The 19,334-nt window shown below is 49.5% G+C and overlaps 1 long non-coding RNA gene across 2 annotated transcripts in view; it reads left to right on the top strand.

The window, feature by feature from the left end:
• Positions 1–19,334, top strand: part of LOC140403725 (uncharacterized) — a 163,805-nt gene that overhangs the window by 90,867 nt on the left and 53,604 nt on the right. For both annotated transcript variants that reach the window (XR_011938403.1, XR_011938402.1), the window contains exon 2: positions 9,335–9,420. This is a non-coding gene — a long non-coding RNA (uncharacterized lncRNA). The remainder of the gene's footprint in view (positions 1–9,334; positions 9,421–19,334) is intronic.

Here is a 19,334-nt window from a genome sequence, read left to right as displayed (position 1 = left end):
GGGAGAGGAGTAGAGCATTAGTCATTGGAGACTCCATAGTTAGGGGAATAGATAGGAGATTCTGTGGGAACGAGAGAGACTCGCGGTTGGTGTGTTGCCTCCCAGGTGCAAGGGTGCGTGATGTCTCGGATCGTGTTTTCGGGATCCTTAAGGGGGAGGGGGAGCAGCCCAAGTCGTGGTCCACATAGGTACCAACGACATAGGTAGGAAAAGGGATAGGGATGTAAGTCAGGAATTCAGGAAGCAAGGGTGGAAACTTAGATCTAGGACAGAGTCATTATCTCTGGGTTGTTACCCGTGCCACGTGATAGCGAGACGAGGAATAGGGAGAGAGAGGAGTTGAACACGTGGCTACAGGGATGGTGCAGGAGGGAGGGTTTCAGATTTCTGGATAATTGGGGCTCATTCTGGGGTCGGTGGGACCTCTTCAAACGGGATGGTCTACACCTGAACCAGAGGGGTACCAATATCCTGGGTGGGAAATTTGCTAATGCTCTTCGGGAGGGTTTAAACTAGTTCAGCAGGGGCTTGGGAACCTGAATTGTAGCTCCAGTATACAGGAGGTTGAGAGTAGTGAGGTCATGAGTAAGGTTTCAAAGTTGCAGGAGTGTACTGGCAGGCAGGAACGTGGTTTAAAATGTGTCTTCTTCAATGCCAGGAGCTTCCGGAATAAGGTGGGTGAACTTGTGGCATGGGTTGGTACCTGGGTCTTCGATGTTGTGGCCATTTCGGAGACATGGATCGAGCAGGGACAGGAATGGTTGTTGCAGGTGCCGGGGTTTAGATATTTCAGTAAGCTCAGGGAAGGTGGTAAAAGAGGGGGAGGGGTGTCATTGTTAGTCAAGGACAGTATTACGGTGGCAGAAAGGACGTTTGATGAGGACTCGTCTAATGAGGTAGTATGGGCTGAGGTTAGAAACAGGAAAGGAGAGGTCACCCTGTTAGGGGTTTTCTATAGGCCTCCGAAAAGTTCCAGAGATGTAGAGGAAAGAATTGCAAAGATTCTGGATAGGAACGAAAGCAACAGGGTAGTTGTTATGGGGGACTTTTACTTTCCAAATATTGACTGGAAACGCTATAGTTCGAGATGGGTCTGTTTTTGTCCAATGTGTGCAGGAGGGTTTCCTGACACAGTATGTAGATAGGCCAATGAGAGGTGAGGCCATATTGGATTTGGTACTGGGTAATGAACCAGGACAGGTGTTAGATTTGGAGGTAGGTGAGCACTTTGGTGATAGTGACCACAATTCGATTATGTTTACTTTAGTGATGGAAAGGGATAGGTATATACCGCAGCGCAGGAGTTATATCTGGGGGAAAGGCAATTATGATGCGATGAGGCAAGACTTAGGATGCATCTGATGGAGAGGAAAACTGCAGGGGATGGGCACAATGGAAATGTGGAACTTGTTCAAGGAACAGCTACTGCGTGTCCTTGATAAGTATGTACCTGTCAGGCAGGGAGGAAGTGGTCAAGCAAGGGAACCATGGTTTATTAAAGCAGTCGAAACACTTGTCAAGAGGAAGAAGGAGGCTTATGTAAAGATGAGACATGAAGTTTCAGTTAGGGCGCTCGAGAGTTACAAGTTAGCTAGGAAGGACTAAAGAAGAGCCAGGACGGGAAATGAGAAGTCTTTGGTAGGTCGGATCGAGGATAACCCTAAAGCTTTCTATAGGTATGTCAGGAATAAACGAATGACTAGGGTAAGAGTAGGGCCAGTCAAGGACAGTAGTGGGAAGTTGTGCTTGGAGTCCGAGGAGATAGGAGAGGTTTTTCATCAGTCTTCACACAGGAAAAAGACAATGCTGTCGAGGAGAATACTGAGATTCAGGCTACTAGACTAGAAGGGCTTGAGATTCATAAGGAGGAGGAGTTAGCAATTCTGGAAAGTGTGAAAATAGATAAGTCCCCTGGGCCGGATGGGATTTATCCTAGGATTTTCTGGGAAGCTAGGGAGGAGATTGCTGAGCCTTTGGCTTTGATCTTTAAGTCATCTTTGTCTACAGGAATAGTGCCAGAAGACTGGAGGATAGCAAATGTTGTCCCCTTGTTCAATAAGGGTAGTAGAGACAACCCCGGTAACTATAGACCAGTGAGCCTTACTTCTGTTGTGGGCAAAATCTTGGAAAGGTTTATAAGAGATCAGATGTATAATCATCTGGAAAGGAATAATTTGATTAGAGATAGTCAACACGATTTTGTGAATGGTAGGTCGTGCCTCTATTGAGTTATTTGAGAAGGTGACCAAACAGGTGGATGAGGGTAAAGCAGTTGATGTGATGTATATGGATTTCAGTAAAGCGTTTAATAAGGTTCCCCACGGTAGACTACTGCAGAAAATACGGAGGCATGGGATTCAGGGTGATTTAGCAGTTTGGATCAGAAATTGGCTAGCTGGAAGAAGACAAAGGGTGGTGGTTGATGGGAAATGTTCAGACTGGAGTCCAGTTACTAGTGGTGTCCCACATGGTTCTGGTTTGGGGCCACTGCTGTTTGTCACTTTTATAAATGACCTGGAGGAGGGCGTAGAAGGATACATGAGTAAATTTGCAGATGACACTAAAGTCGGTGGAGTTGTGGACAGTGCGGAAGGATGTTACAAGTTACAGAGGGACATAGGTAAGCTGCAGCGCTGGGCAGAGAGGTGGCAAATGGCGTTTCATGCAGAAAAGTGTGAGGTGATTCATTTTGGAAGGAATAACAGGAAGACAGAGTACTGGGCTAATGGTAAGATTCTTGACAGTGTGGATGAACAGGGAGATCTCGGTGTCCATATACATAGATCCCTGAAAGTTGTCACCCAGGTTGAGAGGGTTGTTAAAAAGGCGTACGGTGTGTTAGCTTTTATTGGTAGAGGGATTGAGTTTCGGAGACATGAGGTCATGTTACAGCTGTACAAAACTCTGGTGCGGCCGCATTTGGAGTATTGCGTGCAATTCTGGTCGCCGCATTATAGGAAGGATGTGGAAGCATTGGAAAGGGTGCAATTTACCAGAATGTTGCCTGGTATGGAGGGAAGATCTTATGAGGAAAGGCTGAGAGACTTGAGGCTGTTTTCGTTAGAGAGAAGAAGGTTAAGAGGTGACTTAATTGAGGCATACAAGATGATCAGAGGATTGGATAGGGTGAACAGTGAGAGCCTTTTTCCTCGGATGGTGATGTCCAGCACGAGGAGACATAGCTTTAAATTGAGGGGAGATAGATATAAGACAGATGTCAGAGGTAGGTTCTTTACTTAGAGAGTAGTAAGGGCGTGGAATGCCCTGCCTGCAACAGTAGTGGACTCGCCAACACTAAAGGCATTCAAATGGTCATTGGATAGACATATGGATGATAAGGAAATAGTGTAGATGGGCTTTAGAGTGGTTTCACAGGTCGGCGCAACATCGAGGGCCGAAGGGCCTGTACTGCGCTGTAATGTTCTATGTTCTATGAAGTACAGAAGTGAAGCTTAAGTACAGACTGAAGGAAAGATGGTGTGGGTGAGAGCAGATCATAGTTTATAATAGTGCAGAAATTAGTAGTAGATAAGTGTGGATTATATGTTAATTATCAACGGTGTATTATACAGAAGTAAGTGTCAAATCCAATTAAGTAGTGTTCATAAATTTATAGCTTTGTTCAAGTTAAAGCTATTTTGTGGTCTTTGTGACCACTACGCCAACCACCCTGAATTTAGCAACACAAAGAACACCACAGACATGAGATAGAGGAACCCAACTTTTAAAGAATTGGAACGAAATACCCTTCTTGATCAAAGGATGCACAGAAGACGCATTTTGTGCTATGTAGAGAGGGGTGACAAGAGTGTCAACTCACCCTCACGACTGCACGTCCATGCTACAAAAACTGATCTCAACATTGTACTATCACTTTTCTCCCTTGGATAATAGTATACCCTTCACACTAAAGTTAAAAACTGCATTATTTGGTACACACACCTGAATTGCTAGCATTCACCTAATTCACTCACCCTGTTCAGGGGAAATGGTGCACAATGCTTGAGAGACTAAGTGCTAAAGGAGATATTTCCAGCATGAGCTGCTGGCCATGGACTGCCACTGTTCTCTTGCCAAAGGAAATCGGGAAGTTGGGGGTACAATGACAGACCAGCGATGCAGCCGAGAATCACTCAGCCACAGGCTTCCATCTCCATCTGCTTCCCATTCTTAGGTTGCAACTTCATTTCCGGCAGATCCACCAGGACAATGAAGGCCGCAGACATAGATGAGGCGGATGAACAGGGACACAACTCTCCTTGTGTGAAGAAAATTCAATTGATAGCTATAGGATTCTGCAATTAAAGGAAATGGGTAATATCTGTTGCACTCTAGACCTCGGGAAACCCAGCATTAATGTTACCAAATGACCTTAGGTGAAAACAAGTGACTTGAAGTATGGGACTGAAAAAACAGGTGACACATCCGGGCATGATTCAAGGGTCAAAAAATAGAGTCCCGTTTTGTGCGGGTTTAGCAGGGTCTTTCTCGGCGCTGCTGAGCCGAGAATGAATCCTCTATCAAACGGAGCTTTGGCCTCGACGGGCTGCACTTACCTCAGTCAGTGCAGGAAGAGAATGGGGCACCAGTCACCCCAATCTCTTGACGCCCCCCCTCCAAACACCCCACCACGATATCCTGAACCCCCACTTAGTGGTCCTTGATGCCCCCACCCTTAACCCCACCTCTTAAGGGCCAGCCCCTCCTGGACTCTATCCCTGGCATGGGCAACCTGGCAACTTGGTACTGCAAGTGCCCCTACCAGTCTGGCAGTGCCAAGGTGCCTGGGTCCCAGTGGGAGTGCCAGGGTACCACCCTACCACTTGGTGGCCTCCGATAGCCTAGGAGATACTCCCTCCCCAGCTGCCATTATACGTGGTCTACGTTTGTGTGGGCCAGTACCAAATGGTGCCATGGCGAGGTCTCCCAGGCATTAGTTCCTGGGCCTCGGGAGAATCGGCCTAGACATATTTAAATAAGCCTAATGGCGATGTTGCAGGAGGTCTCAGTGGAACTTGTGAGGCGTTTCAAGCATTGCAAATCTCGCGAGAGGCCTTGGCGAGATCTAACAGCCTTGTTGCGTCACCGAGTCAAACGCGACGAGGCCATTCGATCACACCCAGATAGAGCTCAAGGGTGTTGCGGATTTGACTATAGGAATAGGGATCTGTTTCTGCAATTATATAGGGCATTGATGAGGCCACACCTGGAGTATTGTGTGCAGTTCTGGTGTCCTTTTCAGAGGAAGCATGCCCTTGCTATGAAGGGAGTGCAGCGAAGGTTTACCAGGTTAATTCCTTGGATGGTTGGACTGTCATATGAGGAGAGACTAAGTCAGTTCGGATTATATTCATTGTGTAGAAGAACGAAAGGGGATCTCATAGAAATATATTAAATTCTAACATGATGAGACAGGGTAGATTCAAAAAGGATGTTCCCGATGGTGGGGTAGTCCAGAACTAAGGGTCACCGTTTAAGGATAAGTAAACCTCTTAGGACTGAGGTGAGGAGACATTTCTTCACCTAGAGTGGTGAATTTGTGGAAATCGCTGCCACACAAAGTAGTTGAGGCCAAAACGTTGTGTAATTTCAAGAAGGAATTAGATATAGTCCTTTGGGCTAAAGGGATATGAAGGGAAGGCAGGGTCAGGGTATTGAACTTTATGATCAGCTATGATCATAATGAATGGCAGAGCAGGTTCGAAGGCCTGAATGGCCTCCTCCTGCTTCTATTTTCTGTGTATGTAAACAACTCCCTGCAAGTACTCAGCAGAGGGTTTGAGTCTGTTAACTTCTTCAGTCTTGTCTTTTTCATTAGCCTAGTCCACAAGTAAAAAATGCTCTCACCAAATTCTCTGATGAGGATGGAAGCCAGTAACTGTGGTTCTCTATCGGGATGTCACAGCAACTGTGTACATGTCAATAACATGGCACCAGAATCATAGCCATTGCAAGAAAGCAGAATCTTTCATGAGCTTGTTGGCCATGAGGTAATTCAAGTTGAAGATGCCCCATCCAATGCATTGACTATCACAAGCATTTTGTGCTATTTTCTCTTGCAAAAATATTGAGTAAATTCTGTGAAGACTAGTCATTTTGAGTTTGTATCAAATGGAATATAATCATTAAAGAATTGTGAGGATATCATTTATTTAAAGTGGAGGGTTGGTCAAGCAAATCATTGCTGTTAGGAGAGTTGGGGAGGTGGAGGCTTTGTGATAATGACACCAGATTAATAATCCAGAGGGCAAGGCTAATGCACTGGGGATATGGGTTCCAAACCCACCACAGTAGCTAGTGACATTTAAATTCAGTTAACAAATTTGGAATTTTAAAAAAACCAAATCTTGGTATGGTGACCATGAAACCATTGCCGATTGTCGTAAAAATCCATCTTGTTCACTAATGTCCTTTAGGGAAGGAAATCTACCAGTTACCCGGTCTGGCCGACATGTAACTCCAGACACACGGTAATGTGGTCGACTCTTAACTGCCCCTCGGAAGATGGCCGAGCAAGTCACTCAGTTGTATCGAATTACTACAAAGCCTCCAGAAAGGAATGAAACTGGATGGACCACCCGGCATCGGCCTAGGCACCCGAAACGACAGCAGCACACCCAGCCCTGGAGACCCTGCAAAGTCCTCCTCAACATTTGGGGGCTTGTGCCAAATTTGTGAGAGCAGCCCCACACACTTGTCAAACAGCCTGATGTAGCAGCACTCATATGTATGACACAGTCATACAAATGCAAAATATTGAGGATGCTGGCAGTCTGAAGTAAAAACAGAAATTGCTAACAGGAATACTCATCAGGTCAGGCAGACAGCAGTTTTGGAAAGAGAAGCAACGTCAATGACCAATAGAGAAAATGCTGGAAAATCTCAGCAGGTCTGGCAGCATTTGTAGGGAGAGAAAAAAGCTAATGTTTCGAGTCCAGATGACCCTTTGCTTTTTAGCTTTGCAAAAGGGTCATCAGGACTCGAAACGTTAGCTCTTTTCTCTCCCTACAGATGCTGCCAGACCTGCTGAGATTTTCCAGCATTTTCTCTTTTGGTTTCAGATTCCAGCAGCCGCAGTAATTTGCTTTTACCTTGTGTTTTTTTCTGGTCAATGATCTTTCATCAGAACCAGCTATGTTGGTTGACGGGCGGCTCACTGGGCCAAGCATTGTGCTCACCCTGCTGAAATCTTCAGTGAGAAATGTATTTTTGAAGACTGCATTTATATATGGCTTTACACAGGCTTTATGGCAACGACTGCTCCAATGGGTATGAAAATGAGCTGGTAAAGGCCATTGGCATAAATGCAGCACAGCTCAACGCGTGAAATTTCAGGGTCAATATATGTAAGTGGATGTTATTTGTAGTTCTTTTTCCTGTGGAGAAATGCCTCGCCTCTACTTAGAAACTGCTTACAGTGGCATGTGTCACAGCGTAATTCAGCATTTCTCAGAGGTGCCGTTTAACATTAGGTGGAATTGGGACCTTGCCGAAAGGCTAATGGGTAAAATTGCTCTAGCGAGTAAATCCCAATTAAGAATTCACAAACAAAACCAAAGCTAACAAAAAATTGAAAATAGAAGTGCTTCATTCAAAATGAAAGATACGACTGAACAGTTAAACTATCAAATTCAAAATGTCTTAAGGTGAGATTTAAAAAATACATTGAAAAGCCCTTCGGACTGAATCACAGACTACATAGATATAAAAAAAAATGAAATTTCTCACTGCAGTACAGCTTAAAGCAACAGCATTAACATTTTTTTTAACACATACATCTCTGAGATGGCCATAAATATTGTCTAACAGACAGGAAAGATTAAATTTTGCCCACAAGCAACCAAACTTACATGCTTACCTCAAAGTGAATCTGTGTTTTGCAATGTCACAATAGCGGAAGCACCCTGGGCCTACACTGTATTCCCAAGTCAATTTAGCTTCCCTTCACTGTCAGAAATACAAGCTCTTCTAAATCATCAGCTTTTTACCACCACTTAGTATTTCGCAAAAATATTTGAACAATGACAGATAAGAAATTTCTATTAACTAATTCATTTTCAAAAAGTAGCCCATCCTAACATTCCCCCCCACCGTCCCCCGGCCCCGTAGTCATCTTCTCCGGGTTGAAAGAGCTGGCCTGCGGCATTCCCATGCTTCCTACATCAAACTTGGTTCAGGGTTCCGGAAGTATATTCCAGCACTTCCATTGCTGAGACCAGCACAGACTCGGGATTAAAGGCAAGGAGCGGGATTCTCCGAAATCCCGGCCAAGTGTTGACGCCAGCGTAAATACTGGAGTGGTGCACGCCGGCGTGAACGGGCCTCCTGGCCCAGCGATTCAGCGGCCCTCAGGGGGCCAGCATGGCGCCGGTGTGCTGTGTGCTGCTCCGTCACTGAAAGGTGGCCCTGTACTACCAGCACGGGTCCGCGCATGTGCGCAACGGCCGTCTCCGCGCCGGCGCATGCGCGTGGTGGCCGTTTCAGCGCCGGTGCCGAGCAACATGGCGGAGCCCTACAGCGGGCCCACGCGGAAAGAGGTAGGCACCCTCCAGACCGCTGGCGCCCGCCGATTGGTAGCCCCGATTGAGGGCCTGGACGCTGTGGAGGCCCCCCCGGAGTCTGATCCCCCCGCCCCTCCCCACCAGGATGGCCACCGCGGCCGCGGGTCCGAGCTCCCATTGGTTGGAACCAGGTTGCAACCACGCCGGCGGGACTCGGCAGAACTCGGTGGGAATTCGGCCGGTTGACCGCGGAGAATCGCAAGCGGCCCCCGACTGGCGCCATGTCGACCGCGCGGACACGATTGCTGCTGATTCTCCGGTCGCCGGAGAATCGCGTCCCGGCGTGGCGGGAATTTACCGCGTCACCGGCGATTCTCCGACCTGGGCCCGGAGAATCCCGGCCAAGGTCTTTCTCATCCGTGTATCTATGTAATGCATCAAGACTGTGTATTTACTCAATGAACCAACAAGGAGTCCTGCAAGACTGGTTTTATAAATTTCACAAAGTGACAAAGCTAATGCCATTTTTGAACATGAGAAAGTGTCTAAAAGCCATGAGAGCTCCTGTGCATGCTGTGAAGCACCACCTAGCCTTTACTTAGTAAACTACTCAATGAATCATTCTTGCTAGCAAGCAGAATCATGCTCAATAGAAATAATAACAAGCAGCAGAATTTTCATTTCTTCGTAATATGCATATTGTCTAATTGTATTTAAATTGGGTTTATTTGTACAAATTCCGTGATCCAAATGTTTTTGGAGGGAGATTCAAACTACTGAAAAACAAAAATGAAATGACGTCCATGATCTAGTTACTCCATATCTTGTTACAGCTGAAGACATCAGACAGACAGATTGCAAGCCTGCCAAGAAATCTATGAAGCTTGGTTAAAGAAAATGCTCAACTATAAAAATAAAGGTCAGTTCAAACCAGTGATGCAGAGCTTGTTAGCGATGTTGTTCATTTTCACTTGTTTCATCTCCTCCTCTTGATTCTGCTGGGTCATAGTTTCATAGTTTATGGGACATCATGTGTCCCCCCCAAATCACCTCAAATCATTCCACCCAGAACTTTAAATCCCCTGTATACTGAACTCTCAGCTAACTTACTATCCCTTCCCTCAATGTTGTACACTTCAAGATGGTGGGGATCAGGAGTTCACAGCCTGAAAGAGTAAGAGAGGCAGGATCCTTTATTATGTTTAAAAAATAATCGGTCATGAACTTGAGAAACTGTAACGTACAGATCAAGAACTACTGGAATGTGGGAATAGACTGGATAACATCCCTTCAGCTGCCCCAAAGACAGAAGGCTCTCCTTCTGTGCTATAAATGTTTCTATGCTTTGTTGGTAACTCTACACCGATTAGGGACCTCAGTCATCTCATCCGGCGCTAGAATTTCCAGGTGAGGTAAGCATGTAAACCCAATAATCCATCAGAGCTCTCAACAGATTTATAAAGTACAGAAGCTCCAAATATTGTTTATAATGCCCTGCGAATCCTTAGCCTCAGAATATAATTAAAATGAATGCACAGCACATTACCAAGACATTCATTAGGTCCAATTTGTCTATGCTGGTGTTGATGTTACAGATTCGCCTCCTCCCACCGCTCTTCATCTAACCCTATCAGCACAACTTTCTATTCCATTATCCTTCAAGTGTTTATCTAGCCTTCGCTAAATACATCTATATTATTTGCCTCAATCACTCGTGGCAATGAGTCTGCACTGGGTAAAAATGTTTATCCTGAAATCCCTACAGAATTTACTAGTGACTACCTCATATTTATGGCCCCCCTGACATATTGATAGGTTGTTAAGAGATGGAATTAAGAAATATTTAGAATTCTATCTTCAATGATACTGTTCAGAACAGGAGGGGATTAATTGAAGCAGTCCTGATTTCTCCTCTCACCTGGTAAACAGAAGGGTGTTTCTGATTTCCCCCTTGATAAGAGGTGGCCTATTTTCATCAATTCTTCAGTTTTGGAGTGATCGAATCCTTTATTAATGGGAATCTCATGATAGGGTAAAATAAGAGGGTTTGTTTATTTTACACACACTCGAAATGCATGTCCCCACCTTTTTCCATTCGTACAATAAAAGAAGGATAAGGGAAAGAAAGAGGTATAGAGCTATGACCGCGGACATGTTTCCCATGAGTCCAGAAAATCAATTTCCAATGAAGGTTCTTTCAGGTGGCTTTGTCTGGCACAATTCCTGGTCCTGGTCCGAGGAACTCGGATGCAGGTTGGGGATGTGGGAAAAGTATTCTTGTATTCTGGGAATTAGTTCACTCAAAATACAGGATTCTCTCTGGGGATCCAACTTTGAGAGCCAAGGTAAGAGAGGCAGGCTGCAGGCCTACACTCCAGTTTTCTCTTCTGAGGTTAAACTGCAACTGAAAACAGAACTTCACCCAGACAGGTGACAGGTTGGTTTCAGGTTGAGCCATTCAGCTAAGGAGGCGTCATGTTTGTGGTAAACCACTGTTGCACCTGTATTAGGTGATGTTCGGCAGGACCTGTACTACAGGTTTGCTGGTAGTTCCTGACTGCTGTTGCGCCCAGGAGGTGGGGTATAAATATGCGTGTCCTCCAGCCAGCAGCCATTTTGCCAGTTGCTGTGGGAGGCCACACATCTAATAGCAATAAAGCCTCAGTTGGATTCAGCTATCGTCCTTGTCCAATTGATCGTGCCTCAATTTATTGCTATCAGTTTCTAAGGATGGACCTCCGTATCAAATTGGGTTGCCTGCAGCTGGATCCGCACTCAAGCGACGCCAGAAAGGACTTCCAGCATTGGATAGCTTGCTTCGAGGCGTATATCAAAGCGGCACCAACCCATGTTCCGGAGGCTCAGAAGATTCAGATTTTATATTCTGGGTTGAGCTCCAAAGTCTTTCCGTTAATCCAGGACGCGCCGAACTACGCGGAAGCCATGACTCTACTCAAGGACAACTACGCACAGAAAACGAACACGCTCTTCGCTAGGAACGCACTTGCAACTCGTCCTCAACTCCCTGGTGAGTCCATGGAAGACTTATGGCGGGCCCTAATCCCACTAGTCCGGGACTGTGACTGTCAGGCCGTTACGGACACGGAACACTCAGACCTCCTTATGCGGGACGCTTTTGTGACTGGAATTGGGTCAGATCTCATACGCCAGCGACTCCTAGAAGGGGCCACGCATGACCTTGCAGAGACTAAAACGCTAGCGCTCTCCATGACGGTCGCCCTGCGCAACGTCCAGTCCTACACCCCCAGCCGCGCGGCCCACCCCTCCTACGCTTCGTGGACCCCACAGACAGCCGCTCCAGCAGGGCTGCTGCCCACCCAATACGCCTGCGCTGCACGCCAGCCAACGAACCCCTGGGGCCCCGATGCTATTTTTGTTGCCAACAGAAGCACCCCCGCCAACGCTGCCCGGCCCGTGCTGCCCTTTGTAAAGCCTGCGGGAAGAAGGGCCACTTCGCCGCGGTGTGCCAGGCCCGCTCAGTAGCCGCAATCGCCCCCACCCCTCTCGATCACGGGCAATGGTTGCCGCCATTCCCCCCCCTCGGACCATGTGTGGCCAGTGGGCACCGCCATCTTCCCCTCCATGCAACACGTGCGTTCCATGGGCGCCGCCATCTTGCTCCACCCCCGCAATGTGTGTCCTATGGGCGCCGTCATTTTGTAACCCTCAAGATCTTCGGGTGCCGCCATCTTGTCTACCCCTCAGCACGTGGCACCACCAGCATTCCAGGACCCGGGCTCACCAGCCGCCCTATTATCCAACGACCAACCAAGACTCGCCTCCATGTCAATCGACCAGTCTCGTCCGCATAACCTGACCAACGCATCCACCAGCATGAAAGTCGACGGACACGTAACCTCCTGCCTGCTGGACTCCGGGAGCACCAAAAGCTTCATAAGCCCGGATACGGTAAGGCGCTGCTCCCTCACGATACACCCCGCCAACCAAAAAATCTCCCTGGCCTCCGGATCCCATTGCGTAGCGATCCGGGGGTATTGTACAGTCACGCTCACGGTCCAGGGCGTAGAATTCAGCGCTTCCGCCTCTACGTCCTCCCTAACCTCTGCGCTGCACTAATCCTCGGCTTGGACTTCCAGTGCAACCTCCAGAGCCTAACTCTGAAATTCGGCGGGCCCTTACCACCCCTTACTGTGTGCGGCCTCGCGACCCTAAAGGTCGACCCACCTTCCCTCTTTGCCAATCTAACTCCAGATTGTAAACCCGTCGCCACCAGGAGCAGACGGTACAGCACCCAGGACAAGACATTCATCAGGTCCGAAGTCCAGTGGCTGCTTCGGGAAGGCATCATCGAGGCCAGCAACAGCCCCTGGAGAGCTCAAGTGGTAGTAGTTAAAATTAGGGAGAAATACCGAATGGACGTGGACTACAGCCAGACCATCACCCGGTACATGCAGCTCGACGCGTACCCCCTCCCACGCATATCTGACATGGTTAACCAGATTGCGCAGTACCGGGTCTTTTCAACGGTAGACCTGAAAAGGGTTCCAAGTGTGGTAGCAAACAGAGAACTGCCGCGAGCTTCCTGGCGCTCAGCCTGGTGAAGCCGGCAACGCTATTCAATGTTAATTGGTCCACTTAAGGAGGCCCTACGGGCTTCACGCTGCACACCAAGGCTCGCCAGCCAATTCGCCGGGATTGTCAGCCCCCCGCTAACAAGGTTGAGCAGCACATAAACTGCTCTTGCACAGCCAACCCCACCGCACCGAGACGACCGGCCCACAATTTGGTGATACAGGCCTGGGGAGGCCTAGAGGCGGTCGGGGCAGGGGGGATGTCTTGTTTAGCCGAGGGTCCTGTGGGGTAAGCCACAGGGCAGCCAGTGCCGCCTGGCAGGAAGTGGCTTTCAGCTCGGGCAGCATCACCAGGAGAACCGGAACCCAGTTCTGCAAGAAGGTCAACAACCTACACTGGGGCCCTGGTAGTTAAGGTGTGGCTGAGGACAGAGCGGTCACCAATGCGGAGGTCGGTGCACAGTGCAGAGGTGAAGATCTATCGGGCTCCACCAGATGGACTGTCAAACGTGAGTTGTTAATGCTATTCAGACTGACCCATCCCTCCCACTGGCCATATGTCGATTCACCCGCAGGACCTCCAGCCCACGGCGCTGGCCCATCCAGGGTGGTCCGCCCCCAGACTCCCATGAGAACACCTCACAGGATGCCACCATAGATGCATCACAGACGTCACCCCACCCTCCATCAGCGCAGAAACACGGACATCGGCAAACGTAGTAGTCATTCTTCTGGGGCACATCCTGGTGAGCACCACACAGTTGCAGGTGCACATCAGGTGGAGACAGAAATTACCAGGCGAGATAGCAGTCAGTGGTCTGCTAGCTCCCAGGACCCAACTGGATCCCTGTCAGGTGCTGAACCTCTGGAACAAGTTTACCCGGAGCTGATGCAGGCATTTGGGTGTGGCTGTGATATTCAAAGAGGGATGTCAGTGACACTCCACCATGTCCAGAGCCAATTGAAGAGTCCCAGAGGCTACAGGCACAGGAGATGGCGGTGACAATGCATGGCACTATGGCCAACACTGTTAGGGTGGCAACTGCAGTGGAGAGCCTGGTGCACAGCGTCAGTAGCATGAGTGGAGGTGTCCAAGACGTAGTCTGTGACGGCCATGGCTGAGGGCCTCGTTCGACTATCCGACTCACTGGGGGATGTGACCAGTACCAGGCGGACCTTGATCAGGCGCTGCGGGACATGTCCCTGTCTCAGGTGGGAAAAGCCGAGGCGCTGCAGAGCTTGTCCTAGTCACAGGTGGGCATTGCCGAGAGCATGTCCCAATCACCGAGCAGCATCAACGAGGGCATCAACATCATGGTGCAGACATTGGGGAGTCACCAGGGCTGGCAGGACCAGATGACGAAGGGGCAGGCAGGGCTCAATCCAGCTGCCCTTCTGACTCGAGGTGAACCCCAGGACCCAATGGACACTGATCAGGAGGTGGGAGCGCTGGGTGCCAACACGGCCCCGCCCAATGGAGTGGCGACAGTGGCCACCAGCTCCCCCAAGTTCCACCCCTCTGAGGACAACGTGTCTTGCAGTCAGCATCCAATACAGTGCGGCACGGCTGCGCAGGTGCTGCCGGCAAGTGCGTGGGGCCCTCCATCCCCAGAGGCACCGCCAGGGGCATCGAAGGCCACAAGACGCTATAAGCAGCCTCCATCTCTGATATGCATCCTGGGGCAACACCTAGACACACCGATAGAGCACAGAAGGCTGAACTCGCCGAGGATCACTGAGAAGGCACTGGGGAAGGGTGTATTGGGGGGAGGGGTTGAGGTTGGGTGAGGGAGTGGTGGGGAGAGTGGGATGGCACCATCGGCACAGTGGTGGACATTTCTGTGTGATACATTAAAAAACCTTCACCACAACCAGTATGATGCCTCTGACACTTTCCTCCGCAATGTGGTCTGATCACCAAACCCTTGCCCCATCTCCCCAGACATGGGATCCTGGACCTCCCCGCTCACCAATCCCCCCTCCCCCCCACCACACCGCGTGCAGGTGATGGGTCTGAGTGAGCAATCAGCAGACAGGCAGGGGTCAGACTACGAGATAGATTGAGGAGCACCAGTGTTCAGCTCTCTGTGGGTTATCATCAGCCCCCCGTGCTTGACAGTTACCCGCTGACATTGCTGACACAGTACCAGCACCCTGGATTGATGTAACACAGACCCTGGGAGGGTGGAAAATGGGGGAGGGACTAGGCCACATCCTGCGTGAAGCGGGAGATGATGAGGGCCTCCCTGGTCCTCCGGGCTTGCCGGATCCTCGCTGCTGCCGCCTGTCCTCTAGCTTCCGGCTGGTCCTCCGGTTCCTCCCCAGGATTGTCCTCCAGCCCCTGCTGGTCCGGTGCCTCCTCCTGGCCCTTGTCCTCCACTCCAGGAGGTGACCACATGTTCCTCCTCCTCCACCTCCTGGGTGGTCGCATGGGCCTCATTGTACTGGATCTCCGCACCGTCCTCCATACTGGTGTCATGAGCTAGGTCCTAAGCAGGTACCCCTTTTCCTCTAAGAGCTGACATGCCATCCTGGGGTGGTCTTTGACGAGGTTGAGGATGTCCGACTTCCCCTGGATGTAGCTGTCTTGCACACTCTCTGGGAAGCGTGCAGACACATGCATGATCTTCAGGTGGTATTTGCACATGAGTCGGATGTTCAGGCAGTGGAACCCTTCCTCTTGACGGAGGGCACTCCCTGATGGCCCGGCGCGCACAAGGTGACATGCCTCGGGACCAGGGCATCCCAGCGATGGCTGAGACCCCGGCTGCCCGGCATCTTGTTGGGCTTTGTCCATGTCAAAGTTTATATAGTTTTCGGCCCGGGCAACAGGGCATCCATGACCTGTCGGGTGCACCTGTAGGCTGTAGCTTATGAGATGCCACACAAGTCCCTGCTCGAGCCCTGGAATGATCCTGTGGCATAGAAGTTCAGGGCCGTGAGCGGGTGTCCTCCTTCTCCACGTGCTGCCAAGTCCATGAGGTCATGGCATAGGTGCCGCACAGTCTCCTTATTGAGGCGGAATCTCCTGCGGCCGCCCCGAAAGACCAGCGGCACTTGTACACCTTTGCCGTTGTGGGCCTCCCACTGTGGGTCTCACCCTGGCCTGATAGGAGGCCAGGTCCCACATGAGCCACCGCCTCGAGTCTTTGTCAGTGCTGCTGTCACCATCGCCTTCTCCGGCACCTGGCCACCCAGCCTGCCAGCAGCACCACTAAGGCAAGTTCCATGGAGTCCAAAATATCGTCCATACCATTCAATACCTGTAAGGAATTGGGGGAGGATGTGAGACTGACAAACAGCAATGTCTTTCATCCCGGGACCCTCCATTCCCCCATTGCTTCTCCAACAACCTGGCATGCCCTGGCCTGTAGGGCAGTCAGGACCCACATGGGCCACCGCCTCGTGTCTCTGTCAATGCTGCACCTGGCCACAGCGGGGGCTCCTGATCACAGGACCACATACCCTGCACCCCAGACAGCTGTGCATCACGTTACCTGGACCGGGTGCAGGTCCCCTCCCCATTTCACTCACTCATCTTCCAGCAGCAGACATGTCCCTGGGGCTCAGGCCCATTCCCTGCGTGTTCGGATGTTGATTGCTGCGTCTGTGCTGTTGCCTCCCACAGTGTTCAGGAACAGTGTCCAGGCAGCACAGTCTGATTGGGATGCCAAGCAATAAGGCCCACGTGCTACATGGCATGCCCACCCATGTGAATCCACTTGGGATGAGTGAAGTGCTCACTTAGTGACGGTTTGCTATTACCACTTCCCTATTAGCAATAGCCTTCAGCCGCACGGCCAGAGGTCTCCACGGTCAGTGGGAGTTATGGGTTGTCAGTGGGGCAAACAGGCAGGGGCTGGGGTTGCCCCTGAATCAGATACACACGATCCAGAGGTTGGCATGGAGTACCCATGTGCGGTTGCCCCCCCAGCAGAGACTACCCCCCCCCCCCCAAAGCTCTGATACTCCACACATCCCATGGCGGCCCACCTCAACTGAGGCTGGAGCCACCCCACCCCCCTCTGAGAACAGGGGCAACAGCCCCATTCCCCGGGCTCTTTGCCTGTGAGCGAAAATGGCTACTCACCTTCTCGGGTCCCCGCAGCAGCCCATCCAGCAGGTTCACGTTTTTAAAAAGGAGTACTAATCGGCGCCCAAATAATCACTTTCTGGGGTGGTGGTTGGATCACGGGAGGCTGTTGAATACGCGATTGCTCCTCTTATTTGTATGGAAATTCAAGTGGTCATTATTGGTTTCTCGCCACGCTATGGTGGGATCCAATTTCCACGAGAGCGGGCCGGTTGCATTGCGAAAGGTTTGGTGGCCGGCATGGTTCTCGTTTTTGGCATCTCCCGCTATTTACCGGCCTCGTCGCACTCTCGCTTGAGCGCAACGAGGCCACTGAATCTCGCCCATATTAATTGTTCCATAGACCCACCCAAAGCTGGTGCAATGACACAGTGCTTGGAGCACCAGCATACTGCACCTAGGAGTGTGGGATGTAATTTCCTTCTAAAATGGTTAGATTTTTAAAAATCATGCGATGTGGGCGTCTTCATCTAATGTTCTAGATGGCCTTGAGAAGGAGGTGGTGAGCTGCGTTTTTGAACTGCTGCAGTCTGTGTGACAAAAGTACTCCCACAGTGTACCTCTGGTAGGGATTCCAGGGTTTTTAACCAAGTGACGATGAAACAAAATATGCTCAAGTCAGGGTGGTGAGTAGCTTGGAGGGGATGATGCTTCTATGTGAATGATGTCATTGATGTTCTAGGTATTAGAGAGGAAGGTTCAGGAGGAACTTTGGCAGTTTTATGGACACGTGGCGTGTTAGCAGAATGTTTCCCTTACGGGAATGGAGGAAAGGATTGGAGAGCAAGTAACCTTTAACTTCATAACACCTAGTTACCGAGTGACATTGGCACATGAGCTGCCCATTCTTTTGGCTTCAGGGTACAAGACAAATGGCCTAAGATTTAATACAGTGAAAAAAAAACATATAGAAGTGAAGATTTATTTTAATGTGTAATATTATTTCCAAACTTCAGTCGGCTTTCTATTTGATAAGTGAATGTATAGATGAGAAAAGGATACATAATTTTCCTGTTATCTGGCTGAGATGGGGTTTTACTCTGTAGACTTTTCAACAAGGACTGAATAATATCCATGTCCTTTTGACCCATATTGAACAATCTGCTGCTTTGTAGATCAATCTGAAGAATGTAAGAGATTTTTTACGTTCACCATGCTGCCCAAAACAATGTAGTTCCAAAACAATGCAGCAGAGTGGTAAATGTAGATTCTAAACCATGACAGTAGCATAGCTGTAGACATAGCATCGCTGAATTTAACACAAGACTACTTTGTATCTTTTATATGTCCAGCCTGAGAAATTATTTTGTCATTTAAATGTTAATAGCAAATAATCAGCTTGCCAATTATTATTTTTACAACAATCTATTACATTTTACATCATGGAGAGCAAAATCCTTTTCCACCTCAATAATTTTTAATTGAAGTAATGTGTTTGCAGATATTGTGTCCACAGAGGAGTCCACATGAGGTGCCAAGTGAAACTGTTTGTTTATTGAACAGGAAACTATTTACATGTTGAACACAGGAGCCAGTGGGGACTTCTCTACCCGACTCCCATTCGGGCTCAGCTTTTGTTTTAAATTTAGAATACCCAATTATTTTTTCCAATTAAGGGGCAATTTAGCATGGCCAATCAACCTCCCCTGCACATCTTTGGGTTGTCGGTGTGTAACCCACGCAGACAGGGGGAGAACGTGCAAACTCCACACGGACAGTGACCCAGGGCCGGGATTCAAACCCGGATCCTCAGCGCCGTGAGGCAGCAGTGCTACCCACTGTGCCACCGAGCTGCCCTGGGCTGAGCTTTTAAACATAGTGTCCACGGTCCCGTTGTTGGGGCCCATGCTCCTCAGCGGGGAAGTTCGTACTCCATGAGACTCATGGGGAGACTAATTGGTCCGATCCCGGAGGCCTCATGCGCGTTATAACATCCCTCTACCCCCCCAAAGTCCGAAGACTCCTCTGATGAAGGTGAAGTGGAAGGGTGCTTGCTTCTTTTCGCCTGTGGCTGGGCTGCGTGCGTTTGTGGAACTGGATCCGGTAGCGTATTATATAGACAGCAAACGTTGCCTTCTCGCTGATCGTCGTGGTTGGAAAACCGCTGGTGGTTGCTGTCGGTATGTTCACTGTCAGAAACGTCCGATGCCTGGGTCTTCTTGTCGGATTTGAGATCCTTTACCTCTT

The sequence above is a fragment of the Scyliorhinus torazame genome, chromosome 29 (genome assembly GCF_047496885.1).
Source record: "Scyliorhinus torazame isolate Kashiwa2021f chromosome 29, sScyTor2.1, whole genome shotgun sequence".
Taxonomy (NCBI): Eukaryota; Metazoa; Chordata; class Chondrichthyes; order Carcharhiniformes; family Scyliorhinidae; genus Scyliorhinus; species Scyliorhinus torazame.
The sequence above is the reverse complement of the archived record's forward strand: the minus strand, read 5'-3'. Positions and strand labels throughout refer to the sequence as shown.